General features: G+C 37.6%; 1 pseudogene; it reads right to left on the bottom strand.

Moving 5' to 3' along the window:
* Positions 1-1254: 1254 nt before the first annotated feature.
* LOC146948906 (replication protein A 70 kDa DNA-binding subunit B-like) lies at positions 1255-4127 on the bottom strand (annotated as a pseudogene).
* Between the last annotated feature and the right edge of the window lie 10366 nt (positions 4128-14493).

Raw genomic sequence — 14493 nt, 5'->3', positions numbered from 1 at the left:
AGTTGAATTGAGTTCTGGAAATTTTTAGGGTTTTGAGTTGTTCATCGTGTTCTTCATGATTTTGGAAAACGGTTACAGTTTTGATTCTCTTGGAGAAGAGAGAGAAATGGGAAAGGTGTTTGTGATGATTTGGCACCTGATGATTGGAATTGTTGACACTGTGTCGTATTTATAGCTGACAAGTGTGATGCCTTGGCCTGTAAGGTGCTGCCACGTGAACATGAGCTTGCAACTAACTCTTTGGACCATTCTGCAATTTTCAGAACTTAAAGGACTGACCTGCAAAAAATTATTAAGGACTAAAGGACTTAATTGCAATTGACCTAAAAAGGACTTAAAATAAAAGTTTGACCTAAAAGGACTAAAACCTAAATTAAAAAAGACTTTAAAAGAAATAAAATGAAAACGGACTAAAGTGCAATTTTTTTTAAAAGTTTGAAGGACTGAAATGCAATTTTAGAAATTTTGATGACTAAAATGAAAAATTAAAATAAAATTGAATTTAAAATTGGTAAATGGAAAATAACGTAAAGTGGAACCAATAAAAAACACAAAATGGACTAAAACGAACCAATTACTTAAACTAGAACGCCGACCCGTGCATCGCACGGGTCTCACGGACCGGAATAATTTGATACATAATAAAACGAAGAATTAATTAAGTTTTTAGTCCCTATAAATATATCAAATTTCTTTTTTAGTCCTCATAAATTTTTTTGATAGATCTTGGTTCCTATAAAAAATTTCAGCACGTAGTTTTAGTCCCTATTAAATTAAAATTTGTTTAATTATGCTTAAAATTTTAAATTTTTTAATGATTTTTTACATAGTTGTTTAAAACATTATAAAATGTTCCTTCGCTTAAACACATACTAAGCAAAGGCAAGCATACTAACTTGGTTTTGTCAATCTGTACTTTTAATTTAACCTGTGAATGCGCGGGATCTAGTTACTCAAGCCAAATCAGTATTGAGTTTTCTTCATCAAGCATACCAACTTGGTGAATGACTATTTAACATTCAGAAAAATATTAACACCTTCTGAAGGTAGATCTAAAAATAAATTTCGTACATTTAGAGGTCGAAGCGCTAATAAAAGACAATGATAATAAATTTTTGAAATAATACTTATGCCAATGAATAAATTTATTTAGGTGGACTGGAAAAAGTTTCCTTAGCTAAGTAAATATAGCCGACACAACAACTTGAAGAAATTTAAAAACCAAACTATAAAAACAAAAGGAAAAAACACAGATTATTTAATGTCAGATTTATGCAGATTGAAGGAATTCGATAACAAAGCAAACGGCTCCAGCATTCGAGCAAGCTAAACATCTTTGTCGTTCTTGTGCTCAATTTTGACACGAACAACTCTGGTAGGTTTTGTGACCGACGTCTGGCCAACTTCATCATCATCAACAGCCACATAGTCAATGCTATTAGAGGACCTCTTAGCACCTGTTTTGGTGGTTGGTGTGTCAATCACACATGTATTGCTGCATGAGGCCTCAACCTCTGGTACATCCTGCAGACATTGGTGACAAACAATTTGATCAATTGTGTTACGGACTAAACCTTTACGGACTCATGAAAGATTTATGTAATAATTACCATCTGAACATTTGAATTGTTTGGCGCAGCACCATCCACACTAAGCTCAACAACAGATCCATTGTCGGGTTTCTATCACGTATACATCAATATGGGGAAGCAATTAGCAACACGATTCTTCCTTTATGTGCATTATTCTATAACAATTATAAAACCGTAATATCAGTTATGTTCTACCTTCAAATTATACTTAAACACAAACTGCTCAATGACACCAACATCATCAGATGCCTTCTTTACGGCATAATTCTGATACTTCTTTACGACATTTCCTTCGCCAACCTCAACCTTGAAAAGAATTTGCTTGTCAATTAGCCCATTAAAATCAGTAGGATAATCATTGCCTACTGCTCCCTGCTCAAAAATAATAAAATGTTAGTACAAATTTTCGTCGGTAGATATACCTCATATATAGACCACACATTTATACAATTATATAATACACGACAACCTCATGACGTTCATTTATCAAGTCTTGCACATTACGCCCAATAAACTGGGTCATCTAGCGATCAAAAAGAACAAAAGTAGTGGACCCTGTGTCGTCCATCACGATGACATGCAGCTTGAACCTATCAAATAATCAACTATATCAATACAATTCCATGCATGATAAAAACAAAAATTATATTCGGATAAAATTTGTTTACCTTGGGACTGCACCCTTGCAAGTTTTACACTTGCGAGAACAGAGCACTCCGTTGTCAACGGTGGCCAATGAAGCACACTGGGTGCATGATCGAAAGTACCAATCAACCCCAGTTTCAATCTCACATATAGTGGCAAGCACTGAACCTTGACAGATCTGTAAATATTTCGTAGCCTTTTGCATAAAAATTTTGAACAAAAATAACAAAGATGAATCCAAAAATACATCTAAAAATTTCATTAAACAGATAGCCACCTCAGTTGACTCAATCATGCTTTCAATTGTCATTCGGTTGGTGTTGAGCAAGTCATCTGATAAAGACGCGGAGCTGTTCGTTGAAATCTGGCTGACACTTCGGGTTAACTGTATTGATGCATTTTTCATTCTAGTAAAAGGGCACCAATGTCAATAGAAGAGTAGCGAGACTCAAGTAGCAAGGTAAGGGACGACAACATATAACTCATGTAACCTATTAATAATAATTGGACAATAATATTTGACAGTGTTACTATTAATTTTGTGTTGCCCTTTTTTGTGTGCACATCTTCTCAAACTTTCTTACTTATTACAAATTCTAACATGCCATCAGAAAACTATTGTTAGTGGATATCTTTAGGGTCGTATGCCAAATAAGCTACCCATAAACGATGGGATGACCTTCAGACAACTTAATTACGACCAAAAAAACTTGCCTTTATTCTATAACATATAAAAATGTAAATGGTTACACTGTCATTTACGCAGCAAATTCAGGCAAATCGCCATTAAGTATCAGCTTAGTCCCATTAAAGGCATTAGCAACTCCCATAGCACCTAATTTTTCAAAAATTCAACAGCAAGTGAACATAATTTCACATTTCATTCTTGATATCAGCAGAAAGCCCAAACTTAAAACATGACATACCTAAATACATGCGTGTCTTGCAGAACTGCAATATCAATATAGTAGGTGTGTGGTTGTTATGGTTACCAATAAAGGTCACAATTTTGTCAGCATGTTCACCCCAAAGAGAGCAATGCAAGTGGTTGTTTCTGTAATAAAATATTACCAAAATATCAATTCAGGAACATAAGGTATATTAAAATTATATTACATGAACCAGATACAAAGAAACAGACAAAGCTTACTCAAGATCCTCTAAAGTGAGATCAATAACCCTGCTTTTCCTTCCATCCTTTTCAGTTTCCCTTATATCACCTCTTTCAATTACATGACCAATAACATCTGAAATTACGTATACAAAAGCAAAAACAAATAACAAATGTATGAAATTCCTAAAGGAATGCTTATAGGTAGTAATAATGTACAACGCACATTCAGAATTGAAGTCTTTGAAGTCTTACCCGTAGACACCTCCTCGACAGTTGAAGAGAGAATTTCATTGAATGGCTTGAACTCAAAAACATTCATAGGGATAGCAGGCGAGTGTACTTTGGTAAAAGTTGAATTGTGCATCATACTAAGCTTATGTTTGTGTGAAGTTACCTTATAAGGACCTTCATTATAACCTACAATTGCATTTTCAAGCTGATATGTACCCCCTTCTTCAACCATGGACCTGAACCTTGCCACCAAATCTTTTCTAGCTGTGGCGTGAATACGTCCACCCTATTGACGACAACAACATCAGTAAACAGCTGGTTAAATTACATAACTAAAAAACAATGATGACATTAGTTTAATTTTAAAGCTAAGAGTGCAAACATGTAAAAACCTTTTCATCGACCAGTAACATGTTCATGAAAATGATGCTAGTGGGGACCTTCTTCTCTCGAATCAACCAGATGTGAGCAACTCGCACACACATTTTGGGGTTCTTTCTTCCTCCAGAAACAGCTGAGATTGGAGTGTATTTGGCAGATATCATTGGCCGATTTTTTCCTTTCCAAGAAAGAGAATGCTTGCTTAGATTGAGAAGGTCTGGCTAATAGGTTATGATGTATTAATAGAAAAAGGTGCAATACGTGTGAGCAGGATATGATGGTTGAGCAATAAAGAGTATTACTTATCACGTTAAGCACAAAATAGTGGAACAAAATTAGGAAATGACCAACATTTTAGGATAAGGATTAATATGAATCAGCCTGAAATTAATATTGACATGGTGTGTTTACTAAGGATTGGCATCTTGATAAGCATGAAAGATTGAAATACTCACTATTTTTAGGAAATAGCATAATTTGTTATGCACATTGTGTTGACTTCTCTGCATAAAAAATAGGCGATTTTGTTTACTAAAGATTGACATACTGATAAGCATGGAAAAATAGGACATTCTGTTAACTAAAGATTGACACATTGATAAGAATGAAACACATGACACAAATTAATATGAAAGAGTTTTTGTGTAAAACAGAAGAGATAATAGGGCCAATTTGTTTCGGAAGTAGAGATAAATATGAAATAGTTGTTTCGGAAAATAGAAGAGATAAATATGAAACAGTTGTTTCAGAAAAATAGGGCTATAGATAAATATGAAATAGTTGTTTCGGAAAACAGAAGAGATAAATATGAAATAGTTGTTTTGGAAAAATAGGGCTATAGATAAATATGAAATAGTTGTAGGGCCAATTTGTTTCGGAAGTAGCGATAAATATGAAATAGTTGTTTCGGAAAATAGAAGAGATAAATATGAAATAGTTGTTTCGGAAAATAGAAGAGATAAATATGAAATATGATCAATGGCTAAAATTGAATGGCGCCTAAATGTGCAAGATCCAATGGCTCAGAAAAGTGGAGGGAAAAATGGGGGGGGGGGGGGGGGGGGAATATTAGGGTTAGGGTTAGCTTCAGGGGTTAAGCTTTAGTAAATATAAGATAAGATATAAGATAGTTGTTTCGTAAAATAGAAGATATAAATATGAAATAGTTGTTTCGGAAAATAGAAGAGATAAATATGAAATTGTTGTTTTGGAAAATAGAAGAGATAAATATGAAATATGATCAATGGCTAAAATTGAATGGCGGCTAAATGTGCAAGATCCAATGGCTTAGAAAAGTGGAGGGAAAAATGGAGGGAAAATATTAGGGTTAGGGTTAGCTTGGGGGGATAAGCTGCAGTAGAGATAAATATGAAATAGTTGTTTCGGAAAACAAAAGAGATAAATATGAAATAGTTGTTTCGGAAAAATAGGGCTATAGATAAATATGAAAAAGTTGTTTCGGAAAACAAAAGAGATAAATATGAAATAGTTGTTTCGGAAAATAGAAGAGATAAATATGAAATAGTTGTTTCGGAAAATAGAAGAGATAAATATGAAATATGATCAATGGCTAAAATTGAATGGCGCCTAAATGTGCAAGATCCAATGCTCAGAAAAGTGGAAGGAAAAATGGGGGGAAAATATTAGGGTTAGGGTTAGCTTCAGGGGTTAAGCTTTAGTAAATAAGATGAGGTACTTCAAAGTAACCTCTCTCTGTCAAAATTTTATGTGAAATGACCAAAATGCCCCTAGGGACTAAAACGACTCAAAATGATTCAGATGCAATTTAAAAAATGGGTTTTGGCATGGAATTAAGATAAGACTTTACACAAGCAAATTAAAAAGACTTAGAGACAATATTTAGAGATCAAAAGGAATTTGAACACAGGAAATGACTAAAATGCCCCTAGGGGCTAAACTGACTCAAAGTGACTTCAAATGTAATTTTTGAAATGGATTTTGACATGAGATTGAAACAAGTACTTATACAAACCAATTGAAAAGACTCAAACAATTTTCAAGGATTAAAATGAGTTTGAATGTAGGAAATGACTAAAATACCCTTTTTCATGAATTTTGCAAATAACATTGAAATAAAATGCAGAGACAGATGCAATTGATCCAGGACAAATTCAAATGACTTGAAATACAAGAAGAGAAGAATGGAGCTAGTATTTTTAGGTCCAAAATTAGGGTATAACAGCTGCCCCTATTTAAGTTTCTTTGTCCGGAGGGTCAAGAGACGAAGTCTTTGATTTGACGGGACGAAGATACTTAAATATTAACATTTGCACTGTTTTTGGACATAAAAATACGCTCTCAGATTTTCAAAATATGAATGCCATGCAACCTTTTTGATTATGAATGCAAGACAAACGAACTAGAGTCTACAGAGCATGTCATATCACTGGGGATTCAGGTAAACATTGACAGGGTAGACAAACCAAGGGACAAAAGAGGGGTATAAGCTGTTCTTTGGATCGAACCTGCCACTTGACCAAGAAATACAAACAAGAGATGAGTACAAGTTGTTCTTTGGATCGAACCTGCTACTTGATCGGGGATAGAAATGCAAGACAGGTACAAGCTGTTCTTAGGATCGAACTTGTCACTTGACCGGAAACATAGACATATAGGCAGATACAAGTTGTCCTTTGGATCGAACTTGCTACTTGACTGAAAACACAAACAGATAGGCAGGTACAAACTGTTTTTTGGATCGAACTTGCCGTTTGACCTAGAGACACAGACAAAAGGTTGATACAAGCTGTTCTTTGGATCGAACTTGCGGCTTGATCAACATCACAACATGTAGATTGGTACAAACTGTTCTTTGGATCGAACTTGTCGTTTGATCGGAGATATAGACAAAAGGATAGATACAAGCTGTTCTTTGGATCGAACTTGCTGCTTGATCAATATCACCACATGTAAGTAGGCGCAAACTGTTCTTTGGATCGAACTTGCCGTTTGACCGGAAACGTAGGCATATAAGTAGGTACAAGCTGTTCTTTGGAGCGAACTAGCCACTTGACCAATAACAAGACATGTAACAAGATACAAATTGAGAGTAAGTTGATATTGACTTGATTTGAAGATAGGCATGACCATTATTGTTGGCCCAAGAGTAAATTGAGAGTGAATTAATATTGATTGAGACATTGAATTGAATTGAAAGTTGTCATTGAAAGAGACATTGAAAGTTGAAAATAATCAGAGACATAGACATTGAATTGAGAGTTGAAATTGAATTGAATTGGAAATTGAGACTGAGTTGAATTGGAAATTGAAATTGGATTAAATTGAAATTGAGATTGAGTTGTGTTGGAAATTGAAATTGAGTTGGATTGAAATTTGTAATTGAGTTGAATTGAAAATGGAAATTGAATTGAATTGAAAGTTGAGATTGGAAATGCAACATGTATGTATGGTATAACAAGATTATCAAATGTATGAGCACATAGAATGCATGATTATGCATGTATGAATGCTTGAAATGCATGATTGGTTAGTTTGACAGAGACGTTTCACAGAGACAAACGAAACATTGGAAGATTGGGCACGTAGTGGCTCGTGCTATAACATAAACACATGAAAATCCTCTTTGGTGAGGCCGTCATTGAAAGACGTGTCAAAACCATGGCTAAGGGCAGTAAAAACTTGTAGAGGAGGGACCTCGGAAGATTCTTTGATACAGGTCGCCGTTGTTAGGCGTGGCTGGGTAAATATTGGATATCCGCATCTGTGGTCAATGCTTTTATATCATTTTCATTCTTTCATTTTTCAATCCCATTTTTGCCTGAACCGCCCTTTTGGGTTTTCGATTCACCGGGAATAAATTCTTTTCACTGCCCCATTTTTGCCTGAATTGCCTTCATAGGTTGTCAATCAGCGGGGTGCTCATTTTTGCCTAAGCCGCCCTTTCGGGTTTTCAACTTAGCGAGCTTTTCATTTTCATTTTTTCAGTTTTTTCATTTTCATTCTGTTTTTTCATTCTTGCCATTGACCACAGATCATCCTGGGGAACAACCTGCTTGTAACGTGTATTGAAATGGACATTGATATACATTTATTCATGCATGTTTCACTGGAATGTACCCTATTGCTCAGGTTTGCTTTCAAAATAGACAAAAAGATTTTTTTCAATTTTCAAAAATGTTTGTTTCAGACATTGACGTCATCAAATAGAAAGGAAGTATTTTGTATATAGCATTGAAAAATAGAAAGAAAAAGTAGAGTTTCAAACAATAGCACAGGCTCAAATTGATGTAGAAGAGTGAGAGTCAGCCAAAGGCATGACTTCATGGATTTACAAAGCTTGGAAAATGGTAATTTTATTGGTTGGTGGTACATTGAACACGATGACCGCTACATTTCATAGAAATTTTGAATTCACAAGTACAGAAGCTTCTGATGAAGATGATCATTGACAGTTGCAGATGCCCCAAGGGGTGACGGTGGTTTGCCAGATATAGTTACTTGTCTTTTATTGTCAATCTCATTTTTGCATGAACCGCCCTTTCGGGTTTTCGGCTCATCGAGACGCTCATTCTTGCCTGAGTTGCGTACAATCTCAGCGAGCTCTTTCATATTCATTTTTTTTTATCCCTAACTTTTGCCTGGATTGCCCTTTCGGGTTTTCGATCCACCGGGAAGCGCATTTTTGCCTAGGCTTCCCTTTCGGGTTTTCGACCTACCACGCTGTTCTTTTCTTTTTGACAAAGTATTTCTTGACTATATCGGCATTAACAGGATTTGGGAGATCAACACCATCCATGTGTGTAAGGATCAAAGCACCACCAGAGAAAGCCTTCTTGACAACATAAGGACCTTCATAGTTAGGTGTCCACTTGCCCCTTGGGTCGGGTTGCTAGCTTATTCTTCTTTTCAATACAAGTTTGCCTTCCTTGAATTCTCGAGGTCGGACTTTCTTGTCAAAAGCATTCTTCATTCGCACTTGATACAACTGTCCGTGAACCATAACATCCATACGTTTCTCTTCAATCAAATTCAACTGATCGTACCGACTCTGACACCATTCAGCCTCAGTTAGTTTTGCTTCCATGATCACTCGAAGAGATGGAATCTCCACTTCCAGAGGGAGAACTGCTTCCATGCCATACACCAAAGAGAAAGGAGTTGCCCTGGTTGAACTGCGTATTGTAGTACGGTAACCATGCAAGGCAAACGGTAGCATCTCATGCCAGTCTTTGTAAGTAGTGACCATCTTCTGAACAATCTTCTTGATATTCTTGTTAGCGGCCTCAACTGCACCATTCATCTGAGGTGTATAAGGAGAGGAGTTGTGATGTTCAATCTTGAATTCCTCACATAAAGCTTGCATCATGCTATTGTTCAGATTGGAACCATTGTCAGTGATGATCTTGTTAGGAACACCATATCGACAGATGATGTTATTCTTGATAAACTTGACAACCACTTGCTTGGTCACGTTTGCATAGGAAGCAGCTTCAACCCACTTGGTGAAGTAATCAATTTCCACTAGAATGAAACGATGTCCGTTGGAAGCCTTTGGTTCAATTCTCCCGATCATGTCAATGCCCCACATAGAGAAAGGCCATGGGGAATAGATAACATTGAGGGCATGTGGAGGCACATGAATCTTGTCAGCATAAATTTGACATTTGTGGCATCTCTTGGCATGTCTGTGGCAGTCACGCTCCATAGTTATCCACTAATAGCCGGCTCTTAACAGTTTTCTTGACATAGTGTGACCTGTAGCATGGGTCCCAAAAGTACCATCATGTACATCATGCATCAATTTCTCAGCTTCCTGTTTATCAACACACCTCAACAAGACCATGTCATAGTTCCTCTTGTATAGGATTTCTCCGTCCAGAAGGAAACTGTTAGCCCATCTTCTCAAGGTCTTTTTATCCCCGTTGGAAGCACCAGGTGGGTATTCATGACTCTGCAAGAACTGTTTGATATTATAATACCAAGGTTTTCCATTATTCACATCCTCATCAGCTTGACTTGGCATATTTTCAATAGTGAACACATGTGCGGGTCTATCAAGACGTTGTACTTTGATTACGGGCACATCATTCCAGTGGTTCACACTAAACATGGAAAACAAAGTAGCAAGAGCGTCAGCCATCTGGTTTTCATCCCGAGGGATATGGTGCAGCTCAACCTTGGTAAAGTATGTCAACATAGATGAGTCTCCCATTCACCCTTTATCTGATTAATGACAAGTGCAGAGTCTCCATAGATGTTAAGGTGCTTAATTCTCAGGTCAATGGCTTCTTCAATGCCCAAGATGCATGCTTCATATTCAGCTATGTTGTTCGTGCATTCAAAAGTTATTCGAGCAGTGAAAGGAATATGGTGCCCCTGCGGAGTTACAATAATGTCCCCAATTCCTTTACCATAAGCATTGACAGCACCATCAAACACCAATCCCCACTTGCTATTGGGATCTGGCCCTTCACTGATCAGTGGCTCTTCACAGTCTTTTGCTTTCAGATACATAATCTCTTCATCAGGGAAATCAAACTTAATTGGCTGGTAATCATTAAGAGGTTGACAAGCAAGATGCTCGGCAAGGATACTTCCCTTGATTGCTTTCTGAGCTTTGTACACAATATCATATTCAGACAACAACATTTGCCAACGTGCAATCTTTCCAGTAACAGCAGGCTTCTCAAAGATGTACTTGATTGGATCCATTCGGGATATCAACCAAGTTGTATGATTCACCATATAATGACGCAGGCGTTTGGCAGCCCAAGCTAAAGCACAACAAGTCTTTTCAAGCATTGTATACCGAGTCTCACAGTCAGTGAACTTCTTGCTCAGATAGTATATGGCATGTTCTTTCTTTCCAGTCTCGTCTTGTTGACTGAGAACACAACCCACGGAATCATCTAACACTGACAGATACATAATCAAAGGCCTTCCTTCCACTGGTGGGACAAGGATAGGTGGTTCCAATAAGTATTCTTTAATGCTATCAAAAGCTTCCTGGCATTCATCATTCCATACAACAGGATGATTCTTTCAGAGCAACTTGAAGATTGGTCCATGATAGAGGTTTGGCAAGTGCACCAAATACTATCGAAGTAGTAAAAATATCGATCCCACGAGGACTGTTTTTAACTTCAATAATTCAATTTCGTTATAAAAGTAGGATGTATAAAAGTTTATTTTGTTTTGCCACTAGGCAGTAGATTTGGTTTGATTTTAAGAAATCAAATAAAATAGTAAAGATTTGATTAAGAAAATAGGAGAGAGATGAGATCAGGTCTTCGAATCCTCTATGTTTCCCCTAATTGGTTACTGCACCTATTATTACTAATGATTCTCTAGTTTCACGATAGTTAACAAATTAGCCCTAATCAATCCCTTGAGTTAGGACCCTCTTTTTAAACTACAGCCCCTAATTCCTTAGGTGGTCTAATAATCATCAAAGGTTTAAGCACGTTAACCTAATATCACTAACAAACGATTATCCATTCCTAGACTAACCATGTTTATTAGAACAATTCAATTAGGTCTAAGTCGAAAGCTATGGTCAGTAGTCATTCGATCTCACAAAATCATGTTTATATTTGATCAGGATATAAAAAGCAGTAAGAACAATTGAATTGAATGAAAACTAGAATATCATTAATAAGTAATAGAGTTTCACAGCAACATATGATCAATTAGGGTTACATAGGTTCATCTCCGACCTAATCTCTAAGAGATTTAGCTACTCATAATTGAGTTTACAAATAGCATAATCAATGAAAGAATTAAAACATACATAAACTGGGTTAGAGATGATGAAATCCTCTCCGCTGCAGCCTTCTGGGTGTTAAAATCGCACTTTCGTTCTCCAAAATCGTAACCCCTGTTCTTCAGATTGAGTGCAGTATTTATAGAAGTCATGGGCCTGACCCATCAAAATCGCGCCGCGCCTTGTTAATTGGCGTGCCGCGATTTCCCCTTTACAGGAAGTGTGTATTTTTGCTTCAAAAATCGCAGCACGGCTTGAAATTGGCGTGGCGCGATTTCCTTCGAACAGACTTCAAATTTTAAGCTTTTTGCACTCCAGAACAGTATAAATTGCATGAGAACTCTATCAAAATGTCACAATAAGTCCCTAATATTACGTAATGACAGAATGTCATCAGTCCACAGGTAGTAGTCATGTGAGATATGAATCTTGATATATAGTTCAGACGCCCGAGGAAACCTCTGACTTGCTTTTCAGTTTGAGGGACCGGCATCTCTCTGATGGCTCGGACTTTGTCAGGATCAACTTCAATGCCTCTTTGACTGACAATGAAGCCTAGCAACTTTCCAGATCTTACATCAAATGTGCACTTGTTAGGATTCAACCGCAGCTTGTACTTTCTTCATCTTTCAAACATCTTTTTTAAATACACAATATGCTGCTCTTCATCACTTGACTTCACAATCATGTCATCAACATATACCTCAATCTCTTTGTGAATCATATCATGAAACAGAGTTGTCATACCCCTTTGATAGGTAGCACCAGCATTTATCAAGCCAAACGACATCACTTTATAACAGAATGTTCCCCATGGAGTGATGAAGGACGTCTTTTCTCTATCTTCAGGTGACATCCGTACCTGGTTATAGCCAGAGAAACCATCCATAAAGGAGAACACTTTAGACTGAGCCGTACTGTCAACGAGTACATCAATATGAGGCAGTGGGAAGTTATCTTTTGGACTGGCTTTATTCAAATCTCTGTAATCAACGCACATTCGAACTTTCCCATCTTTCTTCTTAAGAGCCATGTCTGGACGAGACCTTCTCAATTTCTATTTGACAAGAGGACATTCAGGTCTTGTCGGTATCCGATGTTCCACAATCTTGGGATCTAGACCCGGCATATCTTCATAGGACCATGCAAAGACATCTGGATAATCATGGAGAAGCTGAGTGATCTTCTTTTTCATCCCTGGCTCAAGTGCAACACCAATCTTGATCTCTCGCTTGTTTTCTTTAGTACCCAGGTTGATAAGCTCAATCTCTTCCTAGTGAGGCTGAATGGCTCTTCTTTCTTGCTCAAGCAGTCGAGTGATCTCATACGGTATCTCTTCATCATCCTCCTCATCTTCAGCTTCATATACGGGGAATTCAAAATTTGGAGGAACCATAGGGTTACTGTGTTCAACGGGTTTATTATGGTTCAATCTGCATAATGTGATTGGGATGATTTTAGAAAAATGTTTTTCATGCAGATTTTTGAAATTAATACAAAAAATACTGATGTTTTGGTTTTTTCTGGCATTACCATTATTTCCAAGAAAAAGGCACTAAAAAGTAAAAAACAAAAGTCGTGGAAAAAACGACGATTTTTATTGATAACGGCAATGCCGAAACAAACATGCCCTTACAAGGATATCACTTTCGCCTTGGGCAGAGCGAAAGGATTGTTATTTTGAAAACAAAGAAAAACATGAGCAACAAGACACATTACATGGAAGCATGCATGACTAAAGGAACATCAATGGCCTCCCAATTTCTCACAGTGCCTCCTGGTACAACAAACGTAGGCACATAACTACTTTCAGCAACATCTACAGCAATAGCATTAATGAACCCAGCACTATAGAAAGTTCCTGTTGAAACGCCCGAGGTCGGGGAGAACCCAAGGCCCTCTTTACGCTTGTTTTCCAGAATCTGTATCACTTTGCCCTAGCCAGCAGCTTGCCCCTCCTGAACAGCTTTCTGGGCGTCTTTCAATGAAGCCATACAAGCACTAGCTCTCCGGGGCTCTGCACCTTCAACAGTCAAGCCTTGAAATGACGTCCCTTCAGCAGACCCTGCTTCAACACAAGAGAAAGATGACACTTGGCTAACCAGATACGCTTCTTCACCATGTACAGTGACAAGCTTACCATTCCTCACAAACTTGAGCTTCGGGTGCAGGGTAGAAGTTACTGCCCCAACGTCGTGAATCCACGGTCTTCCGAGGAGACAACTGTAAGAAGCATTGATATCCATGACCTGAAAAGTGATCTGGAATGTCTCAGGACCAATGGTAATCGGTAGATCTACCTCTCCAAGAACATCTTTGCGAGATCCGTCAAAAGCCTTAACCAAATAACTGCTTCCCCCTAGGGAGATTCCATGATGACTCAACTGTCTCAGTGTAGACTCAGGCATTACGTTTAAGGATGATCCAGTGTCCACCAGCACATTGGATATCATGTCAGACTTACAGTGTACTGAGATATGCAAAGCTAAGTTGTGGTGTTTCCCTGCTTCGGGGAGCTCATCGTCACCAAACCCCAAGTTATTGCAAGCAGTAATGTTACCCACTATTCCATTGAACTGATCCACGGAGACTTCATGATCAACATAGGCCTGTTCCAGGACCTTCATTAACACTTTCCTGTGGGCTTCTGAGCTTAGGAGCAGAGACAAGATGGATATTTTTGACGGAGTTTGCAGCAGCTGGTCTACAATCTTATAATCGCTCTTTTTAATAAGCCTCAGAATTTCGTCCAGATTAGACTCTTCAATAGATTGGCCTGATGGTCC

This window comes from Medicago sativa, chromosome 2 (genome assembly GCF_051527215.1).
Source record: "Medicago sativa cultivar Bolivia chromosome 2, Bolivia_mono, whole genome shotgun sequence".
In the NCBI taxonomy this organism is placed as follows: domain Eukaryota; kingdom Viridiplantae; phylum Streptophyta; class Magnoliopsida; order Fabales; family Fabaceae; genus Medicago; species Medicago sativa.
The sequence above is the reverse complement of the archived record's forward strand: the minus strand, read 5'-3'. Positions and strand labels throughout refer to the sequence as shown.